The following is a 27,121-nucleotide window of genomic DNA, read 5'->3' on the forward strand; positions in this document are numbered from 1 at the left end:
AGGTCACAGGTTTTGTGTTATGCCAACTGTCAGTCTGCGCCTGGTGTTGTCTCGGCCTGCTTGGAGCTGCACCCAAGCTTGCTCTGTTGTAAGAGCAATTATCTAATGACTGATTGGTGACCATTACCTACTTGGCTTCACCTTTATCTTAAGTCTGTAAAATCCTAAGGTGTAGGGCTTACATTTAAACAGAAGATGGCAATAACAAGTACTACCCAGGAATCAACACTACAACACAGCATGGCGGGCACAGGATAGCAGCATGGGCACAGGGTGATCCCAGGGCCATAAGCTGCTGGTAACCAGTGGTCTTGGAAGATGGGCAAAAAGAGATGTAGTGGTAACCAAGAGATAAAAAGAACATGTCTCTGACATAAGTCAAAAACATTGTATACAGTAAATTCTGATGTCAAATGGAATTACAGACCAATGAAGAAGGAGCAAGGTGTAGACCATGTTGGCAAACAAAAATACCTGCAAGTTGATCCTAAAGTGAGGAGAGAGAAACCCTCACTATCGTGCCAAACTCTTCTGAAGGAGGGACTCAGGATGCAGACAACTCACCAGAAACCTCCCAAGGCACCAAGATTGAAACCAATGACCTTAGGACCCAGAGCGTAAACGTAACATTAGAGAAAGGGGCAGATATTAGAAAAATTGGTGCACACATCATTGTAACTGGATTTAATTTGAAGTTCAAGAGTCAGCATTACTGTAACTGGAATAATAACAATCCTCTGATTAAACAATTACGACTTCAATTATACTAACAGTAAGTTCTTGGCTTTGCACATCAGGAGTGTGTTTTTTGCCTGGAACAAGATCTTGAGTGCAACATACTGGTGGGAATTCAAGGAATCTATTAACTGGGATGCAACAATTTAGTAACAGTAACATGCTCAATGGGTCATCAAACTGAAACTAGTTCCTCTTTCAAAAAGGGGCCAGAGTGCCTTTGAAGAGTCAGAGTACTTAATAGGGAACAGCAGAAAGAACATGATACTTAGAGGAGTAAAACTGTTGACACCAACATTTTTGCTGCTTCACAGCCTCAGAAACGGTGATAGTTCAAAAGGGAAAAATTGCAAATCAATACAAAGCACCAATTCAAACAGCACCCAAACCCCAGGCAGATGACACATATCACAGAGCACCATTAACATATGTTGCTCATAAACTACACCACTACCAGCTCATACTTGGAGAGGTTTATGGTATGTTCTACACGGAGTTATCTTGTCTTAAGGTATCATATGCATAGATCACAGTAACAAGATCCACACCTAAGAGAAACCATCCATCTCAGGGCCAGCTTCAGCTGTAACGGTAAAGAAAGAGTGCTATTTCCAACTCATTCAAGCTCCAGAAGAAAGGGCTCCACAAATTCCTCAAGGTTGTGCCTCTGAACAAGTGTCACACTCTTGCAGGGAGAGATCAGCCATTCCCATAGCTTTTTTTGCATCACGTTTGCATGTTTGGGGTTGAACATTATTATTAGCTTTTCCATCCCCACTCTCCTCCAAACAGGGCGGGCAGTCAACCTGCACAGCACCAGAGAAGTTATAGCAGCAACAGAATCTGGCCAGACCTAGCACCTCTAAGGTGAAACCCTGGTCAGTAAGTCAAAGGGGATTTGCCATTTTGCCTAGATTTTACACCACACATCAGATGCTGCCAATTAAAAAGTCAAAAAAGTGGAATTCTTGCAGTTATATGGTTGGCAGAAAGAATAAAGAAGCTGAATCCATAAATAAGGAAGTTTGCTGGAAAAAAAAAAAAAAGAAAAAAAAAGGAAAATATGGCTCTATAATCCCCAGAAATAATAAAACCTAATATTAGTGGAAGCTAAATTGATATCTAACATGAGTTTTAGATCTGATTTTAGAGCAGGAGCCCTAAATCTTGTGGTTTTCTTAGAATAAGACTTTATTAATTGCAGAATCAAATTCTCTAGAAATCACTCATTTTGCTTTTACCCTGTTTTATTGTTGGACTAAGGCACATCAAATTTTGCCAAGAAAGGGTAAGATCCTGTGTAATATAGCTGCTCTAGGGATGGTAAGAGACTGTATAAATCCTCCCAAAGGAAGGGATTTTTAGTTTTGTAGAACTATAAATATAAAGTAAATGGAATTGCTTAAGATTCCCTATTTGCCCTATTGGTTCTTGTTCATCTTATAAACTAAATGCAATAAAAGAACAAAGACTATTTTCCATTTGTAAGGATTGTTTCTCCATCAGAGCTGCTCAGACAGAGTTTATTTTCCAGTTGGTGAATTCAGATTGAAGACGTTTCTTTTTCTCATTGCTGTATTTGGCACAATTTCTCTAGTTTTCAAAAATATAGTATCATGTCAATGCTTTATGCTATAACTTTAATGCGAAGTAAAGCCCTGAGCTTTGTCTGCTCACGAAAATAAACATGTTCTTAGAAAATTGGGAAAAAAAATGAAGTCATTTATATGCTCCTTTGTGGGAGCTCTTGATGAAATATCTAAAATAGCAAATATGGTGAAGAAGTTTAGTAAATGTTCAACAGTTCATTCCTAATTTACCCAAGCCTGCAAATATTTTTAAAGGAAAACAGCAAACTACATGACAAATAATCTGTAGGAGTTGCTGAGTGCTTTCTACCTGGAATAGAAAAGGAAGTCAAGTTATTTATTTATGTACTGATTTATGGATCTGCTAAAATCAGGATGGGTTCCTATTTTTCAGATTTTTACTAGGGTCTTTTGCAATCAGACCATGATTACTTCAGGCCATTGTATTTAAAAATATGCGTACAAAGTTATTAGATCCTGTCTTCTTTTTATATGTGTAGGGACAGAGTGAAACTGAGTTAGTGAGAACAATTTTACAGTATTTCAGTAGTAACCCATGTCAGCTCTGAAAAAAATGGTGAATGTTAATCATGCATTTCACTCTCCTGGGTCCTCTTGGTTTATTTTTACTGAGTACACATATTGATGGCAATGGAGAAGCTGTAGAGAAAGGAGGCACAAACTATGTAAGAGCAATCCATCATGCAGAACTGGAGGAAAAGAAAATTTTGCTACTCATGAGAATTTAACAGAAAATACATAGAAAATCCTTCATACAGGTTGGAACACACACAATCCCTGTTCTTGAGAAATACTTGAGTATTTGAGTATGAGTAGAGGAAAAAATACATTCGAGTATGAGTAGAGGAAAATAACTCAAATTCATCCTCACTGGCATATACCATTGGTCCTTCATCTATTTTTCAAAAATACAGGTGATGAAACTTAGTAAATATAGGACTATTGAACGTGGTTCTACACAAAACCACCCAGGAAGACTTCTAGCTGTTATGAGTTCCACTATATCCCTTCATGAACTCATGCAACAGTCTACATAACATCACATATGTATTTAAGCCATCTGAATCATGTATGCTCAGTCATAAGTTGGAAGATTTTCACAACCCACACTACTAGCCACAGTATATTTACATACTACTTAGAAATGAAATGCAGTGGCACTCCTTTCCCACACATACGTTGATAAAGGAAAAGAATTTTGGATTTGAGTAGCTGCAGAAACATCTTGCAACCTCTTTGCAACAATTTGTTATGACCTCTCATAAATCAAAACAGTGTTGTTTAGCAGCCAATGAAAACATCTGTACAGAGGACAAAGAAATTAGTCCACACTCACATGCAAAGATGATTAAAATCAAATTCAGGCATCAATAATTGATCCCGGGTGTCCTTCTCTTCTTTGACCCATAGCTGTCCCTTGTCACTGATGTAGTTAGACAGTTAGAAAACTTTGTTGTTTTTTTTTTTTGTTGTTGTTGTTTTTGTTTTCCGAGGTGATTTGGCAGGTTTCTAAAAGCTTTTAAGAGTCAAATCTAGGAATTCATGCAATAAATATCATTTTTGTAGAAGCTGTAACAATTAGACTTGTTTTCCAAGAATCTTAAATCATTTGATATGGAGCATTATAGACCAGGAAAATAGTAATCGTGTGGGGATAAAAGTTGCTTGCACTTTTTCTTTGGATGCCAGCCATAAGAGCAAAAATTTTTGTGACAGTTTTGAAAGAGAGTTGGAGGTACATTGTAAAGTCAGCAATATACTTTGATCATTCACACATTATGCAGAGGTGCAAATAGTTCAAGATGACAAGCCTTTTTCCTTCCATAAGCACAGGCAGTTGCAGTCAAAGGCCAGCAATGACTGAGTTCTTCAACTGAGAAGCACAACAGATCCACAGCAGGCTTTCTTATTTCTTGGGCTTATTTGCTTGTTTATTTATTTCTGCCATTTCTCTTTATTTTAAGAAATTAGATCGATTTGTTTTACACAGGGGTTACTAATACCTACGATTGAAATTTCCAGCAGCAACCCCCAAACATCATATGGGGAAGGGAGAAGAGAGGCAAAATCTGTAAGGGGTCTCCGCTTTTGTGTCAGTAAAGACCCAGGAATGATTAAGCATTGCTCTAATTTTGGCAGTTCATGTCGATAAAGAATTACAAACTGACGACTAAAATGGAGACAAAAATGTTACTGGACATTACAGAAAGATGTACGGATTACCAGTCAATTAAGAGTTGTCAGAATATTCTCATCTTGCTTTTATTATTCACACTTAGATGAACATTGTTGACACCTAGTTAGCAACTCAGGACTGCATTTATTCTGTTAAGCACACAGAACATTTTCATGTAAGTTTTTCATTTATTTGCACTCCATTTGTTAGACAGGAATAAGAGAAATACTGTCTTAAATACTTACTTGCTAAGCCAAAACAAGGATGCTACAAAGACAGAAAGACAACTGGTTACTCTGAAAGGTCATATTATTTTAAGCAAACTTAAGTAATGATGGCCTGTGATTATGAAGATCTATAGCCTTGCTGTAATCACAAGCCTAAAATTAATCTACAAATCAAATACGTGCAAGTGGCTGATTTCTCATTTGCTTCAAAGTGGAGGTAGAGGTAACATTTCTCATTATCTATTTAACGGCAAAGAGCCTTTTAAAGGAGGTCTCAACTAAAGAATAAAAGGATCAGAATTAAGCATTTAGCCTCTCCCAAATTCCCATCTCTTCTTTTCCACCCTAACCCTCAATCTAACACAAAATGTACAAAAATTGGAAAACTAAAAAAGAACAGTTGTGGAGCTCCCTTGGCTGTCAATATCCTATCAATCTGCTCCTGACCTGTATCCCTCCCTTTGTCTGTTTCTTTCTTGTACTTAGGCCATAAAACTCCTCAGAGAAGAGAATGAATACCTTCCTCCTAATTTTAGGAAACGCTTGGCAAGATTCACAACCAGGATGGTACCACGCTAATTAAGAATCAAAATTAAGACACTTGTTAGAAAAGAGAATAAACTATAGGGCTCAGTACCTTTGCAGCCAACCCAGTAGAGAACCATGTGGTGGACCCTTACAGCGATGCAGGTCCTGGTTTTGTTTTGCAGTGTGTCATCTATTCAGGGTGTTATCAGTCCATAATTTAAAAGCAGAGTTTTTAGAAATGAGACTGAAAACCTCACTCCTTTGTGAGAAAGTCTTGCAGTCCTTCCTGATACAAGAAAAGCACGCAAGTGGAAGACATTGGTTGAGACAAAAATGGTGGTCCTTAACACACAGTAGTGCTGCAGTAAGACTTAAAGTCATGTAATTCTTTCCATTGTCACATTACCGGCTGTAACAATTTCTATTTTCTCATTTTTCCTAGAATGCTTCATAGGAAACCTGCAACCTACTATGCCTGGGAACAGCAGGCTGAACCCAGTCAGAATAGAGAACCAATAATGCTCCGAATTAACAGCCAAAGGCAAGGGAACCAAAGCTTCTACACAGCAAAAAAGGAGTCACGCTTGTGTCAAATGTATTCAAAATGTTTAGTTTATGTTGATAGGACAAGAGAAGTTCTGCTGATGGGTGAACATTAATATTTCTGATGTTTCGTTTTGCCCCAAAGGCCACATAACAGAACCTCATACAAGTGCTCCAGAAAACAGTAGCAGAAAAGCCTTGCTGTAGGAAGCACTCTGTCACACCAGAAGCCACTGTGGCTCATACAGGAGAGAGCGATACATTTCTTGGTGAAAATACTCCATTGCTCTTGGTATAAAGGAGTAAGTGCAGGGTTACATACGAGTTTAAACTCACAGCCTCCTAACCATGCAGTCATGACTGTGCTGGGAGATTTCAGACTCTTCCGCTTTTCAATATCCAGTTGGAACTTCATACAAAGAGGCAAATTTTCATGAGGTAATTAAAATCTTGCTGGAAATGAGATTTTTCACTGACTTCATCAATTTAAAAGCAGAGGCATTCAAACATACTGCATGTTTTTGACTCCTGGACAACATACCGTCTTTTCTTCTACAAGCTCTCATCATTACCCATGCAGAAGTCCCCTACAATTTTCATTAAATTAGATTAAGCCCACAATATTTATGCTATGATCAAAGTGCATGCAGATGTTGAGATTGCAGGAGGCGTGGACTGCAAAAAATGGTATGGGGGGAAAGGGAGAAATAGTAACAGCATTACCAAGTAAACCGGGTTGTTTACTACCTGGTAGTAAACCAAACCTAACACAATGAGGTTATATGCTCTCAAGACACTATCATTTCTATCTGATTTAATTTCCTTTGTGATTAACCTCACAAAAGAGAATACCTTAGATGTCCTAAAAACATTTCTCACCATTTTATGCCTTTGGAAAGAATGACCCAAACAAATATTGCTCTTTTAAGGTCATATTCTTCTGAACAATATCATCGAAAACACATTACTCCTTGACCTCTACAGCCTACAGACCTTTACCTGGTACTATCTAGGAGAGTCTCATTATACTTTTCAGTACCTGGGGACAAGAGGACAAGATTTTTCCAGACACACCACTACAATTCATTAACCTTTATTTCTTATTTTATATGTTTAAGTCCAAAAGATGCCTGTGACACAGCATGGAAATATTTACCACGCACAGAAGAATTAGGTAAGACTATTTTACCCTTTTTCCTTTTTAGTGCCTAATTGTTTTCAAACTCCTGACAGAGTTAATTAGACAGAAAGAAAATTAAGAAAAAAAAATTGTACTGGCATTTGGCATTCTGAAGGCCCTGTTCTTAATTTCCTCCATTCTTTCATGTAATAATAGTTTTGGTTAAGCCTCCGGATACATGGTAAATTGGACCGAGTTTGAGCCCTTCCTCTTAATAGCTTTTCTTGTAAAAATGTCCAATTTGAATAAATACAATAGGTCCCTTTAGCACATAAGGTATTTGGAGGGGAAATCACAGAGTAGAAATTGATTAAAACTTTGACAAAAGATTCCTAGCTTTAGAAAAAAGAAAAGGTTCATTCGGCTCTCTGCTCAACTCCCCTGTGATGCACTGTAATGATTCAAACCCACCAAGGTGTGCACAGGGAGTAAAACAGAGCTGGATCCCCTTCCTTTTGGCTCGTTATACTTGAGAGGTAATTAACTCTTGAGCAGCTGTGATTAGATAGGCAACTGATGGCATTACATGCCTTTCTGGAGCAGGGCGTAGCTTTGCAGGCCAGGGTAAGAATGAGAAACAGCTTTCCAAGGCTAGCAAAGGGAGCAGGTAGAAAGCAACGTAACGCCTAAGCATGGTCAAATACTTAGAAGTTGGTCTGAAATTTGAGTTTTCAGAGGACAGGAGCTAAATTTTATTGCATTTCCAAATAAGTCTGTAATTGTTTCCAATTGCTGTGCTAATGTAGTCACCTTTAACATACCATGTTTAAAAAAAAAGAAAAGACCCACGCATGTCTACAAAGCCTCAAGAACATTCTAATTCCGTCACACCCAGGAGCTCTCTTTGCAGAACTGATGAAGCATGGATTATATTCCCTACTTTTAACCTCTGTTTTCCTCCCCTAATTATTCTTTTCTTACCCTACCCCATAATTTTATTTATTTATTTCCTCTCCTGCCTGCCCTAGTAACCCCTTACTCATCTCCTTTGCTTTGTTTATAAACATCCATAGCAGCTGTTGATCCATTTAGGATTTCTTTCTTACTTTTTTTTTTCTTTTAAGTACCGCTGCACCTGAAGAAGTTACTGTCTCCCACAGCTTGCTGCTGCTAGAAGCTATCCTCCCACTGATTGGCCTGTTGGACTCTTCTCCGGCTACTTTCAATCAAAATGAGACAGGTTACCAAAGGCATACAATTTAAACTAATTAACCTAGCCTAGATCCTTTTTTGCTTAACCAGGTGTGGGGTCATCCACACGACCAACTCAGCTGGCAGCTGCGAGGGGATGAAAACCTCTGGGAGGAAGGATATGATGAGCAGCCGGTAACCATCGCACTTCCTCTTCCAGCTGCATCCACAGCTCTCTCCCTCTTAAAAAACAGCCCTGATCCCACTCGCAGAGGGTCATGCTTTCCTCTGCAGACTAACCGAACACGCAGTCAATTACTAGCAGGCTGAAATCCGAGAAGAGAAACTCCAGTACAGCTCTTCCTTATGCTGTCCCAAAAGCACTTACTACTCTCTGAGGACCTCCTCTGGCTACAACTTGGCATTTGTAGGCCATCCGTTTTCTTCCCTATGCATGTACCCTCAACACCATTTGCTCGTTCCTCTTCCTGATGCTGGGTCCACCCCAGGTTTCTATAACCTTTTCTCATCCTCTTCCTCCCTAGGTGCTCCAGACCTGTTCCAGCTAAACCATGTCGAGTAAATGAGCTCATCTGGTGGTCTTCACACAGCAGTGCTTGGGCACTCCCAGCGACCACCCCCTTCACTAGTTCAATTAGACCAAGAATAATTTGAAATGAGACTTGTGTTGCAGATGCTTGTAAAATGCTGGCTGCTCCAAGGTTCATAATTGTTAGGCATCCCTGAAGCATTACCGTACCTACATGGGCTGAAATAGCCTTTGCAAATAGTCTCCCTGAAGTTTTCTTGTGTACCTTTGTGACACCATATTTTTATCCTTGTCTTAGTACATGTATTCATTGTGTTCCAAAAATTACCATGCTAAATTTTTATTAAAAGGTCCCTTTTTTCTACTTCCAACTAGGTAGAAGTGCAAAAGTGTCATTTTCCCATTTACAGAAACCCCTACTTTTGCCTCGATTTCTAAAAACAAAACAATAAAACAAACAAAAAAAAGCAACACCAGAAACGTCACAAAGTGTGCACTAGAAGTGTCATCATCCAATAAAGCTCCACATGTGCAAAAAAACAGCCTTAAAATAGAGATTCTATACTGACAAAATTATAGCCAGCAAGAGGAAACAAAAGGTAGTTATGTACAACTTATGAATACTGTTACTAGCCACCGAAGGAGAGCCCAGGGTATATTTCAGAAGTTCGAGAATGAAATCTCCTGGCCAATATTATAATAGCATTCCCAAACACGTCCAAATGAGTTTTTATTTCATCTTGAGGAAGCACTGTGACTGTGCCTCTTCAGGTCCCACCACAGGATTTTCAACAACACAAGGTATGTGAAAACCTTTTGTTCTGCAAACCAGGGGAGGAAAGACCTGGAGTCTATCTATGTGACACGGGAGCTGGGAGGAAACCCAAGCAGGGTGAGCTGTGCAGGAAAAGAAAACACTCTTTGGTGTGTTTTGAACTAGCACAGGTGTAGTGGCATCAATTCCTCATGGGATTTATACATGTGTAGCTCAGAAGGTCTTAAAGAACCAAATTTAATTATCAAATAGTGTAGAGGAAGACGCCATTCAGCAAAACATGTAATTACATAGACCGGTATGGTTTACAGATGGTGAAGAACTGCAGCACATTGTCACAGACTTTGCTAAGCCAAAGCCAAAATCCCGCTTGTCCTTCCTAACATGTCAGAAGTGAGGACTAACACCTCTACAGGAAAATAGTCTTAAGGGTTTAAGACCCTACCTTCAGACTGGTCATCTTGCCAGTTGAGAAAAAAATTCAAGTATCCTCAAATCAGCCTTGCTGACAGAAAAAAACAGGTAAGGCATACAGAACAAGCATACTCTGGAGCCAAAGATCATGGTGCTTTAAAGCTAAGTTCTGTAGGTACCAACATAAATGATTTCAGCTAGAGGAGCAAAGGGGAGCCAAATCTTTCTCCAAGTTTGCTCCTCTGTTCAAAGCGGCATCTTCAATAGGTAGGAACTAGTAGGAAATCATTGGTGTAAGTATTTCTCAGGAATAAGCATATGGAGTAAGCATACATTAGCAAGTAGCATAGCATAATAGAAGCGGATCTACAGAGTGAAGCTACTGGTGATGGAGACAAAATATCCCCACTGCTAGTCCTTCAGGGGCTTTTACTTCAAGAGTAGCCATAGCCTGGTCCCATGGGTTGAATACCCACTAGCAGGTTGAATGTACTTTTGATTTACTTGCAACTGAAGGAAATCCAGTTCACATGCTGCTAAGACTGCTCCACAAAGTGCACCAGTGCATGGGAAGTGCAGATGAGCCGCTGATGCATGCCAAAGCTCACTAACACACACTAATGTAACTGTTAAACTCATAAGAGCATCTACCTAAGCCTTCTTCAGGACTCAAAACCTCCTGGCCAAAAGATATTCGGCTTTCTTCCTAACCAGTTAGTGACCACTAAAATTAAGCCGCTTTTAAGCTTTAGAACCCCGTATCTGATAATTTTTATTTACATGTTTTGAGAAATGGTAAAGTGTAGCTGAGGTGAAGACACGTGGCAAGACTGTTCCAGATGGCCAGAGCTGCAGAGAAAAGAAACTGGATAACACTGGTGTGTTTCAGACCTCATGGGGAAGAAATTAAAATGAGTAAGTTAATGATAAATTATGAAAGAAGTATGTGCCATGAATATTAACCACACACACTGTACTTTGTGAAACTGTCTATCTCTGAAGGAAGAGTGTTGTAGCCACAAGAGAGCATCAGTTTATTTAGGGAAGATGGGAACACTGTAGGGAATAGGGATCCTACAGAGCTAAAGAAATTGTCCGGTGTTGTGAAAAACAGAAAATTATTCCTGACTTACTCAGCACACTAAATAACAAAGACACTAAAATTTTATGGCACTCCTAGGGATGGATAGAAGCCCATTTCATAGCAGATTTAATTCTCCCCAGTTATAAAACAACAAGATTTACACTAACTTAGGGAGGAGAGAAAGCCAGTGAGATACACAAACAGCATCACATCCCAGTACAGCATTAATTAATAAATAATGGAAGTGTCCTGAGACTCCAAAAAAATGTGGGTAGAAGTATTAATGTCAGTGAGAGATATTTTTGGAAAGGACACCTATGTGACTTCAGAATGATGTGTGTTAAGCTTTGGAATGAAACTTCCACATGTCAACAGTAAAAATGAAAAATAAGTTGTCACTTTAAATTTGCCTTGCTAGGCAAGGGCCTTTGTTCAGACCCTGTTAGAGGAGGAAGAAACTTCTTTTGGAAGTTTTTGGGGATGCACAACAGTGAGCACAGGCAGTTCTTTAGGCTGTAGTTCTCTATCCCTTGATAAAGGTTATAGAGCAGCATCAGATAGGAAGACTGTGCTGGCACGAGTCTTGAACTGGGAGTCTGAAAGCACAACACTCTGGACAGCCCTTCTGAAGACTCAAGCGTTTGTGGTCAAACACTTCCTTACACAAACACGCAACTTCCCAGCTTCCCACCATTCTGGCACATGTACACAGTAAGCAGGATGACACAGCCTTGGAGGTCCCCACTGGCCAAGGGAGAGCAAAGAAATCACCCAGAAACATCTGCTGGTGCCTTGGCTCTGGAACAGGGTTGTTAGCTGGCTTCCCTTTTTGTTTGTTTTTACAGTAACACAGAGACCGAACCAATGGTGGTCAGAGGACAAGGTGCCCAGATTAACAGTTGTGAGCAAGTATAACAAGCCAGGCAAGCAAGGACACAACCAATACCACATGTTTTCCATTAGGAGGACGGCTGTGCTGCTGATGGGGTGGAATTGCAAGAGGTAAGAAGTAGCTGAGATGTAAGACAGGGTGCGGACCTGACAGTACTGGCAGACAGATTCCAGCAGTGAGAGAAATGAAGGCCTTGTTAAAATAGTGAGGGTTCATTGAAGCAAGAATAATGTTTAGTATGTACTTTTTGGCTTTTATTTTTCATTTTATTTTTAAAAGGACTAACTTGCCTTACTTTGCATTAAATCCTTCTTTGAGGCATCCAGAAGACTCTCCAGTACAATGCCTGAAAACATCACGCATACGAGCCCACTATCAACTTTATTCTGCTACAAAAGTCTTAGTGTGAGCAATATCACTTTTGAGGCAGAAACTGAAGCAGAATCACAGAATATCCTGAGTTGGAAGGGACCCACAAGGATCACTGAGTCCAGCTCCTAGCACCACACAGGACCACCCCAAAATCAGACCACGTGTCTGAGAGCATTGTCCAAACGCTGCTTGAACTCCGGCAGGCTCGGTGTCGTGACCACATCCCTGGGGAGCCTGTCCCAGTGCCCGACCACCCTCTGGGTGCAGAACCTTTCCCTACCACCCAGCCTGACCCTCCCCTGTCCCAGCTCCATGCCGTTCCCTCGGGTCCTGTCTCTGTCCCCAGAGAGCAGAGCTCAGTGCCTGTCCCTCCGCTCCCCTCATGAAAGAGCTGCAGGCCACCATGAGGTTTCCCCTCAGCCTGCTCTGCTCTGAGCAAACGAAGGGACCTCAGCCGCTCCTCACGTGTCTCCCCCTCTAGACCTTTCACCATCTTCATGGCCCTCTTTGACACTTTGTACAGGGCTGCCCTCAAGCCTCTGGCCCCCCAGTCTGTACCTGTTTACAAATACATAGAACGTTATGCAAGTTATAATCACTGGCATAAAGGGATATGAATATAAAATATTAATGTTTACTTAAAGAATGAAAAGACTGATTAAGTGAGGGTATGTATAGCTTATACAAGGTTGTCAGTCATGCAAGAAAAGCCTATATAATGTAGTATAGTGGCAATAAAATCATACGCAGTATTAAAGAGGACTAGTTTCCTACCTTTCTTTAAAAAGAAAATTTTATCTAGTTACATAGGGAAAAAAAGTTATTTGGACATAAGATGTGAATTTTATTCTACTTTGCAAACACTCAATTTTTTTTTTCCTTGTAACTTACATTTGGAAATGGCTAGGCTATTCTGGCATCAATTCATTCAAAAGGTCTGCTTAAATATGGGAAGATAATCTTTTTGGCTGCTTTTTGTTATTGTTTAAGCTAAAAAACTTTTGCAAATATTTTATGGATTTGCAGAGACTATTGCAACTCTTTGAAGAAGGATCTCAATTCTGAAAATGGAATTGCACTAGTACGAAGAAAGCAACATCATAACCACTTGGTAGCACACTGTGTCTCTCTTGAATACTATTTTCCACTCTGTATACAACCAGAAGGATGGTCATAGAATTTGCTGCTGTGATAATTTAATTTAGCTAGCAACAGCACTGATTCAGCAGCACGGACTTCAGCACATGGCTGTACTGCCTTAGAAACTAGTGGTGCTGCACACGTGCTCAAATGGTCAGCAAGACCTGCAGCCTCCGTCACAGCATCCTGAAGCATCCTGAAGCCAATCTTCAGGTTGCTGTAGAGACATAGGAGCCCTGGAAGAGACCAACCAAGATGCTGCCACGATACACTTTCTAAGCATCTGTTGTGTGGAGCTATTGTTATATCAGAGAGAGAGAGAGGGGGAAGAAAAAAAAAAAAAAAGAGACAAAGCGAGGAAGAAGAAACAGATTCTTAGGCTGGCAGGGTTTTAATACCATTCAGTCCTACCAGCCTGAAGCTGTGAAAGTGAAAGCAAGCACAAGTTCAGGCAGCAGAGCCAGGGTGAGCAGCAGGGGAGGTTTGGCTGTGTGGCAGCCTGACTTTGCTGCACCCTGCATCTGCCCAGGGAGCCCGTGTCAGCAGCCTGCGGGGATTCAAGTAGCTCAGAAGGCCATGCATAGCTCTTACTGGATAAGATTTATGGTGAACTGTGCTCTCTACTCCGTTTTCTGGGGACATCAGTGCCTGTTAACTATTTAACTTTTCACCTGTCCACTTGTTGTCACCTTTCAAAGAAGTCCTACTGCTATCTCATGCGTATCAGGTAGCAGCTATAGAGTACGTAAATCCTGGCAAGGGTAAGTTAAGTGAATTGAAACAAATGAGGTGTTGCAGTCTATGACACAGAAAAGCAAGCAAGTGATTAATAGTCCAGTGAAAGATTATCCTCATCTGATATTTCCACACTTGTGAGAAATCCATCCCAGCTGCAATTTGACACAACCGTTGGTGTAGACAACAGTTGAATGAATAGACATTCAGAGTCCTTACCAACTTGAGTACTTTTTTAATTGTTCGCATCTATGTTCCACTAGTCTTTAAAAACTTATACACAGATACCTCAGAGACCTTAAAATATTAAGCTGAAGTGTTTAAAGGACTGAGAAAACAAAATCTAGATGCTACAGAACAGGATGGGAAAACCCTCTAGACCACATGACTACAAAGCAACCTGCCAAATGACAGCAAAGAGAAAGGTGGCTGCTCGAACAGCACAAAGTTCTACTTCAAGGCTTGTCCCTTTCCTGTAGTTTAACACAGGGCCCCTGTTTATGATAGCTGCCCATGGCAACAGAAAATGAGCATCAGTCAGACTGGGGAAGGGAGGAAAATCCCTTTCTTATTCTCTGCGCACTGCCTCCACAAGGGAGAAAAAAAAAAAAGTGGATTCATTCCACTAGGTTTCCTACAGTAGTGGGATCTCCTGTTGTTTTTTTTAATTGCACAGTCATGTTCTACAGGATACACAGATACACAGCATCCAGGAAACCAGTGCATCATATCCAAGGAATTTTTCTTAAAAATAAACAAATACATACCATGCAGAATAAGCTGCTGCCTATGAAATCACACAGGCAGCTTCCAACATATTGCACATTATGTCTCATGCTTTCTGAATGAAGCTTTCCCAAATCCTTCTCTGCAAGGGATTGTTACTTCCATGTTTGTGGACAAATTTAGGGCTGTAATTAGCATGGTATTGAGGACCACATCCAAAGGAAGTTCAATCATGACACAATATACAAAACCACACCAGCATATTTTCCTTTCAAAATAAAGGCTAAAAAGTAACATTTTAAAAATGAGTCAGAAGTTTGATAAAACTGGAGGATAGATTAAGCATGCAAGTGGACAGCAAAACCATTTAAATTCTAGAGAGAAATAAAAAACAGATGAAAGATATGAAGTCTCTTGCTTGAAGGCAGCGGTTAATGGCTGATTTGGAGGAATTAGGGATAAACTCCCCGTGACAGACTTCCCAGTGATATAATCTCATTCCCAAACATCAGAACTTCTGTAAAGATGGACACTTTCCAATGTGTAACCGGTGATTTACTAGATTAATTATTAAACCTTTTTCTCTTCTCATATCTACAGCAACCAGAAAGTCTTCTGTCCTAACTTATTTTCCTCCATTCATTTCTTATGCTGTTTCAGGTAAACCTCTGCAAACAGATTGGGAATTCATACTAAAACAAGTTTTTCTGTAGTTTTACATTATTTTTTTTTTACAGAAAAATAAAAATGCATGAAGAATCACTGTAAAAAATCCATTTACAAAGAGGGTACCATTGTAGTATAGAAGGAGTAACCAAAAAAAAGTGTCTTTAGTATATCCTCATAAGAATTTTGGATTCTTGTAAGATATATGACTACTTCAACGAGATTTTCCATGTTCATCTCCCTTCCCAGAGTTAGAATAATTCTGCTACTTTCTAGTATTAAAAGGGGAGGAAAAAAAAAAAAAAAAAAGGAAAGAAAAGAAAAAAAAGAGTTCCACACAAGGAGAGTGCCAAGATCTGGTGAAGTTCATCTAGTACAGGAAGTTTAGAAGGTCAGAGTTTAAAGGGACAAATGGCCCCTCTCCAATAGAAAGCCCCATTTCTAGAGAGGGGAATCAACTGACTGCTCCATCAGTTATGCGGGATGACAGATCAAATCTTCTCTCATTTCCTTCCTCTTTCCATTGCACTTTGTGTACCTTCTGATATATTGCTATTGTACGTAATAACAGGTGTCCTACCTTACAGTAAACTTGTTAAGGAAGAGCCCAAGGAAAACATCTGACAAACCTGAAGACAAAACATTTCTGGTACCTTTGGGGAAGAACCTTAGGGGAAAACACTTTCAATCTGTGCCTCCCACCTCTCACTTGAGTGGAAAGACTCAAGGAGAAAAGACTTCAAGACAGGCTTCTCCAGGGAGCAGGAGTACTGCACCTGCAGTGAGTGCAGAGAGAATGCTTTATGTCAGTGCAGTTATTAAGACCTTTGTGAACATTCCTGTAACCACAGTTCTGGTACGATTTTTGTTATTTTTTTCACTATCCCTTTACCCTTTATCCTTTGGATTGAGTGGGCCACGGGTGCAGTAAAACAATTACCTTGGTGTTGACTGGATTTAAAGGTAGGCTATTAACAGATAACAGGGAGAAGACTTGGACTTAATACCAAGAGAAAGTACTGAAGAGGCACATGTCCTTACAAAGGATGGGAGGGGGGCTCCTTTGACAAGCATTCCATACTAATCATTTCTCTCAGAGTTAAGGAAATGCAAGTTAACCTTTGAACCTAAATAGCAATCACTTATTCCTCCGATTTCTTTGCCTGATCTTTCAAAAACCCAGCCGTATATAAGAGTAGTAGTGATTCACACTGTCATGGCTGGGAGTAACAGGGATAATCCCCAGGGTCACTACCATGCTATTCACAGACTATTTAGTAAATTGGTCTCCTGGAGGAAAAAAAAAATAATAGTAATCTTACAATATCAAAGCATTTTCTTGGAAATTTTGTAACATTTTGTTTTCTGAGGTTTTGCATTAACTACCAACAAAGTCAAATGCAAAGTTAGCAAATAAACATAACCAGTAAATCTGACCGTTATTCGTAGGTTCTGTCTTATGACTGGGTCAGTCTTTAGTTGTTATTGTTGCACTACATTCTACTACATCATAAAACGTCTCCTTCTGTTAATGTTCCCGGCTTCCTTTCAGTAATCCAGCTTTGCTTTTTACTGCGGAAAATTAAGTTTTCTTAAGCAAGTCAACACAACCCTCCATTTTCCTCGAGTCTTTAAAACTTTCTCCACTCAAAGTCAGATAGAACTACCAGGTCTCCAGGTCTGATTTCAGCAAATTGTGGGTTGGATATTTTCTGAACAGGGACTTTAACAGGTTGAACACAGCTGAAGAAAGGAAGTTCTATAGACTAATATTTCAGCTAATGCCTTCTTCATAAGGCATTCAGCCAAAACATTCATCTGCTGAATTTCCTTCCTAGTTATAGTGAGAATTACCCTTGAGTGTTTGTAGTGATAGATATAGCTTTCAAGAGACCAGCTCTCACTAACAGTCTCATATGTAGACAACAAGAAGTACAAACAATATATAGCCTGCACCATGAACATCTGTACCCAATGTCTCTGCAAGTTTTCATCATTTTGTCTGACTGCTCATCTTTTTGAATCACTTTCAGGAAGCAGCCACCTTCTGCTGCAGAATTCCCTCTCTTCTGTTCCTTGCGAAGCCCTCAGCTGCAGATGGAAATGACAGTATTTCAGTTCTTCAGGGATTTTGACAGTGGGTGTTCACAGTTTTATCAAGCTTGAGGAAAACTTGTTTAGGGTTCTATTTCATCATTTTTGGTGCTTATTTTGGGGAGTAAAAAAAAAAAAAAAAAAAAGTGTTCCATCTCAGCTGATATTTATGACAAGTTTTCACTTCAAAAAAAGAAGGCATTCAAAGTTTACCTCACCACACGACTTCAACAAATGACTTCTAAAAAGTGTTTTCTGGTTTAGGTTGAAATGCATGAATTTTGACAGTTAAAGTCCAGTTTGAATCCTGCAGCAAGTTTATACTGAAGCAGTTCTTCAGGAATACTGACAAATATCTAGATTTTTTTCTTTTGTATAATTAAAGTCCATATTAATAAGCTAATTTCCTATTTTAAAATTTACCCCACCTAGATTAGATCACAGATGGTGACTGGTTTAAACAGAACATGCATTTTTTTAAGCAAACATCTAATACTGCGGGTAAGGCAGGATTAGGTCGGAGACACTGTTAATTTAAGTGTCGAATACTTTTAAGAGTTGAAAGTGTTCACTCGCAACTGTTATGAATTCAGCATATGTTATAAATTATACGCACATAATGTCAAAAAACAGATGAATTCTGTGTAATGTCTTTTCTTGATTAAGATATTAATTGGCCAAAAAAAAGTCAGGATTAGGATAGGTGAGGCTGCTCTCCAGTTAAAAACAAACAAACAAAAAATGAGTTAAAGGAATCAACCAAAGAATTCTCTTGCAAAATCACTAACTGTATTTGGAGGGGTGGCGGGTGTCTGTTGCTTGATGCTTCAAAGTCATCTATAAATTACACTTGCACTGTTTGTTCCCCCCCCCTCCCCCCCCCCCAAAAAAAAAGTGTTGACATTCTTGATAGTCTACAGTAGCTGAAAATCTCACGTTCAGATGGAAAGTCACAACCTCTCCTTCATGGAAGGGCTGGACAGCAACTGGGTATGTTATCTCAATACATTTTACTATCCTGCTATCTTAACACTTTTTACAATCCCATGTAGACTGTAAAACATTCAAAGCACATAAAAAAAGGGCAATGAACTTATAAGGTCTCCATTCTGCACCCATTTCTTACTGGTAAAAGAAAAAACACACACACACACAACACTAGTTAAGAATATAAACTGCATCAATTTTGAGTGTTTTTACTTTCCAAGCAAAACAAACACAACAAAACATGCATACAACAACAACAAAAAAATCATGCAAGATTACACCAGGGAACCCTTCAACCGATCCAAGCAGCTTCTCTGCGGCTACCAGGGTTTGGCAAAGTCCATTTGGCAATGACATTTCCTGACAAAAGAAAAACTGGTCAAGAAGAACAGCATGGTGGGGAGTAGTACTCTGATTCAGACTCAGATAAATTGAATTACAAGTCTGGAACACCAAATAACAACGATCTGTAAATAAAGGTCATAAATGTTTCCCATCAAGATGCACACAAAGGAGCTATAAAGCACTGCCATGAACGCACTCTATTCAAGCGTACATTGACTGAGCACTAAGTCTTGTCACAGTGCTTTCCAAGGTGTTTAAATATATGAATAATAAGTAAAAACAGATCTTTCAGCCCAAACGAGCAAGTAGGGTAAAGACTCATCTAGTGACCACGCAAAATCCAAGATACCTCCCTCTTCGTTCTCCCACCCCTCAAAACATCAAAGGAGCTTGTTTATCTTTTCCAGCTGTTTTCAAGTGTTTGTGAGTTACTTTTCCCTCCCCAGAAGCTGAAGCAGAGATAAACCACAAGGGGCAATCCTTCTTGTGATACTGTTGACTTTATGGAAACCAGGAAATGCTGAAATATTCACATGACGGCTCAGTCTCTTATGATCGCCACACCAAGGAACTCTGCAAAGCACTCAAAACTATTGCTGCCTTCTGTGGTCTGAACCATCCCACTAATGCATACTTCGACAGCCACTAGCAATGAAGCATCTTCTGGGAGATGAGATTAGGCCTTCATGTCTTGCTAAATGCTTTATATAATTATGGATTAGAACTTGAAAAGAGCCAAGTGCTCTCTTCTACCGAGGAGATCACAATGAAAGTGATCAGGAAGAAAAGAAATGCCATCAGAACAACACTTGGTGCAAAAAGGTTAACAGTCACCTTACTACGGTTACATGAGAGAAAACTGAAACTAACTTCTCTATAGGTCTAAAACAAGCAAAAGCTAAAAGCAGCAAAACCTGAAAAACAAAGCCCAGGCCTTCTGATTCTCATTCCCCTATCCACAACAGTAGGTCTCAGTTGTCTTAATCAGATGCCTCAAGGAAAGGTCAAACCATGGACTGCTTTTCATTCTGAGATACACTAGAAAAATTTGAAGCAAGTGTCAACCTGAGCACAAACAGCATAACCAGCTGATGAATTAACTGTTTTTTTGGACCTCAATTTATCTGAACAGACCAAAAATCTCTTTCAATGGGCTTTGAATGAAACCCCAAGAGAGAAATCCTAGTTCTGCTGGCCTGAGTAGGAGCTTTGAGTTCCTTAAGCAACGAAGTCAACAGTAAAGCAACGTAGCAAAAAGTCCAGAGTTTACTGCAGAAAATACTCAGGGCTTCTCACCTCCCAGTTCAGCTTTCGCATTTAAATTCTACTGAGGATAACTGCTGTAGCCTGCCAATTTCAATCTGCAAAAAGGCAAGCGGAGTCAGCCAGACTCCTTCTGTGCAATCTACTGGAGACAGCATCAGAAACCTTCTGTGCCTTGCTTCACATCTTCTGAAGTGGCAGACCACCACATCTGAGTCACAGGCACAGCACAGGAATCCCTCCAGTCACATCGATGGAGGTGCTCAGACTGCTATGGTAAGGACCACAAAAAAAAAAAAAAGAACCAAACCAAACCAAAAAAAAAAAAAAAAAACAGAAATAGTAAGGAGAAAAAAAAAAAAGGGTGTGGGAAGTAAACTTCACATAAACAGAAGACACTGCCCTGCTCCCAGAGAAGCCAATGGTAAAACGCCTGCTGACGTCAATGGGAGCACATTCAAACCTCAAGCTAGGTTAAATTGGAGAAGTGTTCAAGCAGTAGTTTGTGTCTTCCCCTTTACCCTCTATAAAAGTGAACAACTCCATCCTCACTAAATCATTCTTGTGTTTGTCAGCTTCCTGCCTCTCCCTGCATGGTGGGATCCAAGCAGCCAAGCTACTTATAGATACACACAGGCATGTGTATGATTTTAATTTTATTCAACTGCAGAGGAGAAGAGCAAGACTTGCCAGGGGTGGTTTCTGACACTATAGGATTCACTCATTTTCTTCATTCCCCTCATATTTGCAAAGCAGTGGTAACACATTCAAACCATAGGCCTCCTGTGGGTGTGGCAGGAGATACAGTCCATAAATATTTGTGAGAGCTCCTACAGGCACTCCTTCCATTTTTAAGAATTTGAGTCAAAGACACTAAAATACCTACAGATACTGGAAGGGATCTCATCAAACCCTTAGAAGTATTAAAGCAGGTAGATATGTATAACCCCCACTGATTTCAATAATATTTAGGTATGTAACCTCTTCAGGCAGAATTGCTAACCTCCTGCTAGCATAGTATCTGCATCAATACCTATTAACTGCACTGAAAACGTAGTTTGAGGATCTTTGCTCTCACTGACTTTTGCTGAAGCATAGGTGGGCTCTTAAAAGTTTCTATCAGTGGCAGACCAAAAGCATTGATGTGGAATGGATTGATGTTACTGAGATACTGAATGCAGAGGCCAAAGTCAAGAGGCGAGTGCTCACCTTCAAAGTTTGATTTCAGTTCAACAGTCACAGCTTCACAAATTTGTTCCCCAAATGCATCAGTCCCATGTATATTGACCTCGAGATTTCCAGCCCCTCAGCAGGTTTCCACCAATTGTCTTATTTCCTTTGACTTATGAGTCTCTCTAGGAGGCAGGAGTTGAGACAAAACCTGAACACCTGAGAAAGTCAGAAGGGATATGATAAATATGCTTAAATCCATTCCAGAACATGGCATTTGCTGCTCGTTGAGTGTGTGAAAGTCTCAAGGACTACAGTAACTGGAAAATGAACAAAGGAAGCACACAGGGAACAAGGCAGCTACGAGCACATTGACCAAATATCCCTCTTCTTTCTCACACATACGCACATTTGAGAATAATCCAAGTAAAAGATAGGGTTTACGCATAAAGTCAATTGAGTCTCTCCACCTTTGTTGTTTAGTCATCTTTCTGCTCAGGGTGACACAACTCTGAGAAGTCGCTTACTGAAAATGTTGGTATTTGAGCCTAACATCGCGACCAACTTGTCTAAAATATATTACTTCCTGAATAAGCTGCACATAGTTCTTTGAACGCATTTTTGCCTCACAGAGAAGTTACAGGGGTGGGCTCTTCTCCCCACCCCCCCAAATATTTCCTTTATTGTGATCTGAACTTCAGAGAAAGATGCAGGAGAGTAGCTGTGCATCAGCCAGGCCCCACGCTGGCTCTCCTCAGGGGTGGGGAGCAGGCACTCCAAAGCTATCCTGCATGGCAAGTGGGGTCTGTCCTAATTACTAGCAGGCTGACTTAGCAGTCACCAAGCTATGTGGGGATCTGAAGATGATTAAGTCTCCCCTGACATCACTCCAAAAGACAGTAACTCAGCCTCCAGCTTTCCCTTCTTTTGTAGGTGAAGAAGGGCCACAGCTAACATCACTGCCTCTATAGTAAGGCCAAAAGCTAGAGGAGAAAGTGATGGGTAACCACACAAGCCTCACGGTATAAACTTCGTTCATGAACATAAAGCATTCCTGAAGTACAATTAACATCCGCTGCTCCCAAAACTGCCAACATCTGGTGATTTATCATTTAGTTTACTCACCACCATTTCAAAGCCTTATCTTCAAGAAAACAGGGCAGATGAGCACAGTGTCTGTTGTCTCAGTTCAGTACTTGGCTCTAGGTGCCTTTGGCCTATTCTCTATTAAAATCAAATGTGTCATTTATCATAGCACTGAATTCAGTCTACACTTGGGGCGAGCTGGCTTCGTTTGCCAGGACTCCCCGTACCGATAATATTGCTGGAAGAGAGCAAGCTGGAAGCCCCAAACATAGCAATCTTCTCAGGCATATTAGTACAGCCTTGTTCACAGGTAAATGAAATGGACCTGTCTGATACGGGCAGACCATCACTTAGATATCTGGTAGGGACACCTGTTCAGCAGAGAAAACAGGCAAAAGCCGAGAATGGAGAAGACTTTAGCACACTGGATAAATTCTGTACAGTCACATCAAAGAATATTTCACAGGCAACCCAAAGGAAGTCAGCAGAAACTCCAGTAACTTAAAGAGTGGGAAACCACAATATAAGCTGTTGGCATTTACGGAAATTGCAAACATAAATCAAATACAGAAAATTGCACTTTTAAAAAGAATTTATTTATTTTTTAAATAAGCCATGCTTCCATAATCTAGACCATATACATGGCATAGGCAGAAAGATATTAATTTTCACCTTCTCATTCAGGGCATACAATTTATGATGTCATATTAAAAGGACATGAAATGAAGATAAGTGTCTAGCGCATGGCGCATTTTCTTTAAAGAAATAAATAACCATAGATAAGTCTCAATAAAAATAGCTAAGCAGAAGGCAGCGAAGAGGGGTTCGTCAAAGGTCCATAACGTTGCCAGTGAACTGCTGGTTCTCAAACTTTACTGAACATTTTCCAGCAATGTACTTAGCATGTGACCTTTCTGTGGCTCCACAGTTTCCCCAACTGTTTTCATAGCTCATAAAATGTTTAGGAAGTGTTTATAAAAACTGCTTGAGGAAACCGTGCCACAAAGAACTTGAGCTTCACGTCTCAGCAGTCCAGCTTTGATTTAGTTCTCTTCGATGGGATTTAATTCTGCAAATGCCCCACTAACATCTGCATGCAGGTCCTCTTGGGACAGCACTGAGACATAGTCCAGTTTTATGTATATTACTTGGCCAAGTTTCTCCAGCATGTGATGGTTGACTTGCCTCCCTCATGAAATCACACATGCGAGCGTTCCCCCCACATACAGTAACTGATAGTCATTTTCAGAGATCTGACTGTGTTGGGAAGAGATATTATGTCATAAACACCATCTCAACATCTGCAACGGATCCTTTTGGAGCCTGACACATGAACCACCAAACCCAGAGAGCGCTCTCGCATCAGAAGCCCACAACTGACGGTGGTTGACCTACTGCCTCGTGAGTTTGCCCTGGCTCCTTCATGCATGCTCAAGCAGCCTGTTTGGATACACACATCCAGAGAAGTGTCACAGACGAGCTCTCAGTATACAGCTCTCTGGAGAACTTGGGGAAAGAGCAACAGTGAAACACAATCACACAAGAACAATGAGGTTTAAAACCAATATTTGACTACGCTTAATTGACTGAAACCAACATTCACGGTGTTCTGGAGGAACTCTAGTCTTCAGCCACAGCCTTGTGACTTCCTGAGTCTCAGATATTAATAAGTAATTATTAGTAATTAATGAATATTTTTTGGATAGGGAACCTGTCCACAGGAAGACCCTCCATGGATTTCCTATGCTTTAGCTTTCAAGTAAAACATGACCAAAACATTCTACCAAACAAGAAATTGTTCATAATATATTTTACTTAGAAATTAGAAAGACATCTCTGCTGACAAACCATTAATGCTCCAGTTCGCTAGTTTTAAATATAGTCATCTTTACCTGCTTGTCAGTATGAATAACAAATAGAACATCACCTTGCAGGCTGATGGGCTCATCCACTACCTAAGCAGCCTTCTTACAAGAGTCAGTTAAATAAAAGGCGTTTAAGACTTATTCACGTACCAACATCCATGACCCTGAAGTAGTAACTAGGATAATTTGCAAAAAACCATCAACGCTATGCAAAAAAAGTGCCACCAAATACGGCAAAGATTTTGTTGTATTTTACTGGTAGAGATTCAATATCCTCCTTAAAAGAATAAGGGAAGCACTATTTGTAATAAAAATAAATTATTGCATACACATAAAACTTTTAGCACATACTTTTGACAATAGAGCTTTTCCAGTTCAAGGCTGTTTTATGACACTAAAAAAAAAAAATGTCATTCAATTCCAGGAATCACCTATGCGATTTCTGAGTGTCTAGTCAAGCGTGCACATTCTCACCCCTGTTAATTAATTATCCACTCCTAAGCAGTAAATAAGAAGCAGTCGTTACCCTGGAGGAAAAAGCATGACATACATATCAGGTGTTAGACATAAAAAACAGCTTCAACTGGCTATTTGGTTCCCAGGCTTAGCTCGGGAATTAAAATGAAACAGTCAGTGGAAAACAGCTACCCTGTTCTAGCTCTGAGGACTGCAGGGCTCTTTCGGAGTTGCCAGACAACAAAATGGTGTATCTTTCCTTAGACTTCAAGGTCTCACACCACTCCAGTCATTTGAGTTTTGACCTTTCTATGTAGTTTTGACTACATTTCAGAGTAATGAACAATCTCTTCTTGTGACATTCAGAATAAATTTTAACATGCCCTGTAAATCCTTTTTTTTTTTTTCCTCCAGAAACCTGTTATTGGCTACTTTTCATCAACAAAGACCTCTCTGTAGTGCACACAAAGCTATTTTTTTTTTTGGCACTCTTATTTGCCAAGCATCACCTACTTTATTTCGTTATTTCTTCCCCATTAAAGAAAGAAACCCTACAATAATGCTCTAACTCCTCTCCACCTTAACTAGATGACCCAATCCAAATATTTCTTATTATCTTGATGGCTAAACAGAGACAGAAGCCCTGAAGATCTGAGAAATAGGATCAAATGAGAGAGGTCTGAACTGCAGCAAAGCATGACTTTTATTACTTATATGACTTGTAACTTCTTTCTCCAAGCAATTAGCCACATACTGTGCTACAGGTGGTTATACATTATTACAGTCTATATATTTGAGTACATCCTACAAATAACTTGTTTCACTTCACAGCTCTGGCTTTTGTAATTGAAAGGGTGGCCAGCACACCCTTTAACAGCTGCAACACAAGTTATAGGTTTGGAAAATGAGTTTTTGTGTTCTTTGCAGTTGATAAGGGTAACCACAAAAGCATGACATAGAACGTCTATTTTGCAAGTACAGAGGAAAACAGAAAATAAGCTGAAAGAAGGCTTCAGGATACTATTAAGTCCTTACTTATGGAAACCACAGAGAGAATATAACAGCTGATACATTAGTATGTACAAATATTCATAAGCTGATGGTCTCTATGCTTAACACCCTTGCTAAACAGCAACCCAGTCTCAAGAGTCTTATTTCCTAATGGACAAAAAACAGGCAAAAATCACATCTGCCTTCTTCGGTGGGATAGAATGGGAAGTCACACTAGTTTCCAGTAATTGAAGCCTTAGACACAATTCCTTGGGGGGGGGGGGGGGGGTGTCAACATAGAACCTTTAAGAAGAACAAAACCCAAACCAACCAACCAAACCCACAAAGAAAAAAAACACCACCACCACCAAAACACCACCACACTAACTGCTCCATAACTTTAAACAGGTATGGACAAAACCATTCAGCAGACTCCTGTCTTTAGAGTAACAGTACAAACCAGCACAAGCAATGATTCCCATTAAAAAGGACCTCATTTGAGGTGGTAACCCACTCTGTCCAGGATCTATTGCAGAGGTGTTTGCTTTGCTGCCCTCCTGTTTCTAGAGGATAGCATTGTCCAGATGTGTACATAACCGCACTCTGGAAGTCTGTACTCACCACATCTTGTGAGTTAGTGTGGTTTTGCTTTTTAAGTCATGTAATTACATCACAGGTGAAAACACTGTAATACTAGCATCAAAGATGATGCTTACCAAAGCAATACAGCCTAATTCCTGGTTTCTTAATTAAGAAAACATCTATTGGCAATGCTACCTTCCTCCCCCTATTACCCAACTGCAGTGCTGGCAGTCACTGAAGTAAATTGAATGTCACCAATTCCATATCACCATCACATCACTGTTTGTTCACTTTACTGAGGATTAAAAATCTTTACTAATATAAAATTAAATATCACCTTCCATTTAAACATATGTTTGCTTGCAGTAGTTTAGATATCTGAATTTTATCTTCATGCTTCCTCAAAATACAGATGGCTTCAACAAAATATAAGCCAACCTAAAACTGCTGGAAGGCAGAAGATACACAAAGCATGCAATTTACTATGCTCAAGAGGGATAATTCCCTCTTTGTGGAGTTAAGCTACAGTCCTTCAATCATTGTCAAGCAGGAACGAAAGAGGCCATCAGCAAGAAACATTGCTAGACCTGGACAGCAATTCAGAAGAGCAAATGCTCTAGGAAGGCTCTTTGATAAAAGACGTCACTTTACAGTCATAGTGAGATCTTCACACTGCTCAGTAAGTTCCTCACTACGCTAGGGCAGACCAGTGATATTTATATAATTATTCTTATTGCATGAGAAAACCAAGGTCTGTTTAAGAAATCCCCCTTTATTTAGCTTCACAACACATTTGCTT

The 27,121-nt window shown here is 39.9% G+C and overlaps 2 long non-coding RNA genes across 2 annotated transcripts in view; one reads left to right on the forward strand and one right to left on the reverse strand.

Annotated features, from left to right (window-relative positions):
- Positions 1-27,121, reverse strand: part of LOC310899317 — a 122,865-nt gene that overhangs the window by 53,812 nt on the left and 41,932 nt on the right. The window lies entirely within an intron of this gene.
- LOC310898193 lies at positions 6,972-9,004 on the forward strand. The gene is made up of 2 exons (XR_014583070.1): positions 6,972-8,557; positions 8,676-9,004. It is a non-coding gene; the product is annotated as an uncharacterized lncRNA (long non-coding RNA).

This window comes from Anser anser (genome assembly GCF_964211835.1).
Source record: "Anser anser genome assembly, chromosome: 4".
In the NCBI taxonomy this organism is placed as follows: Eukaryota; Metazoa; Chordata; class Aves; order Anseriformes; family Anatidae; genus Anser; species Anser anser.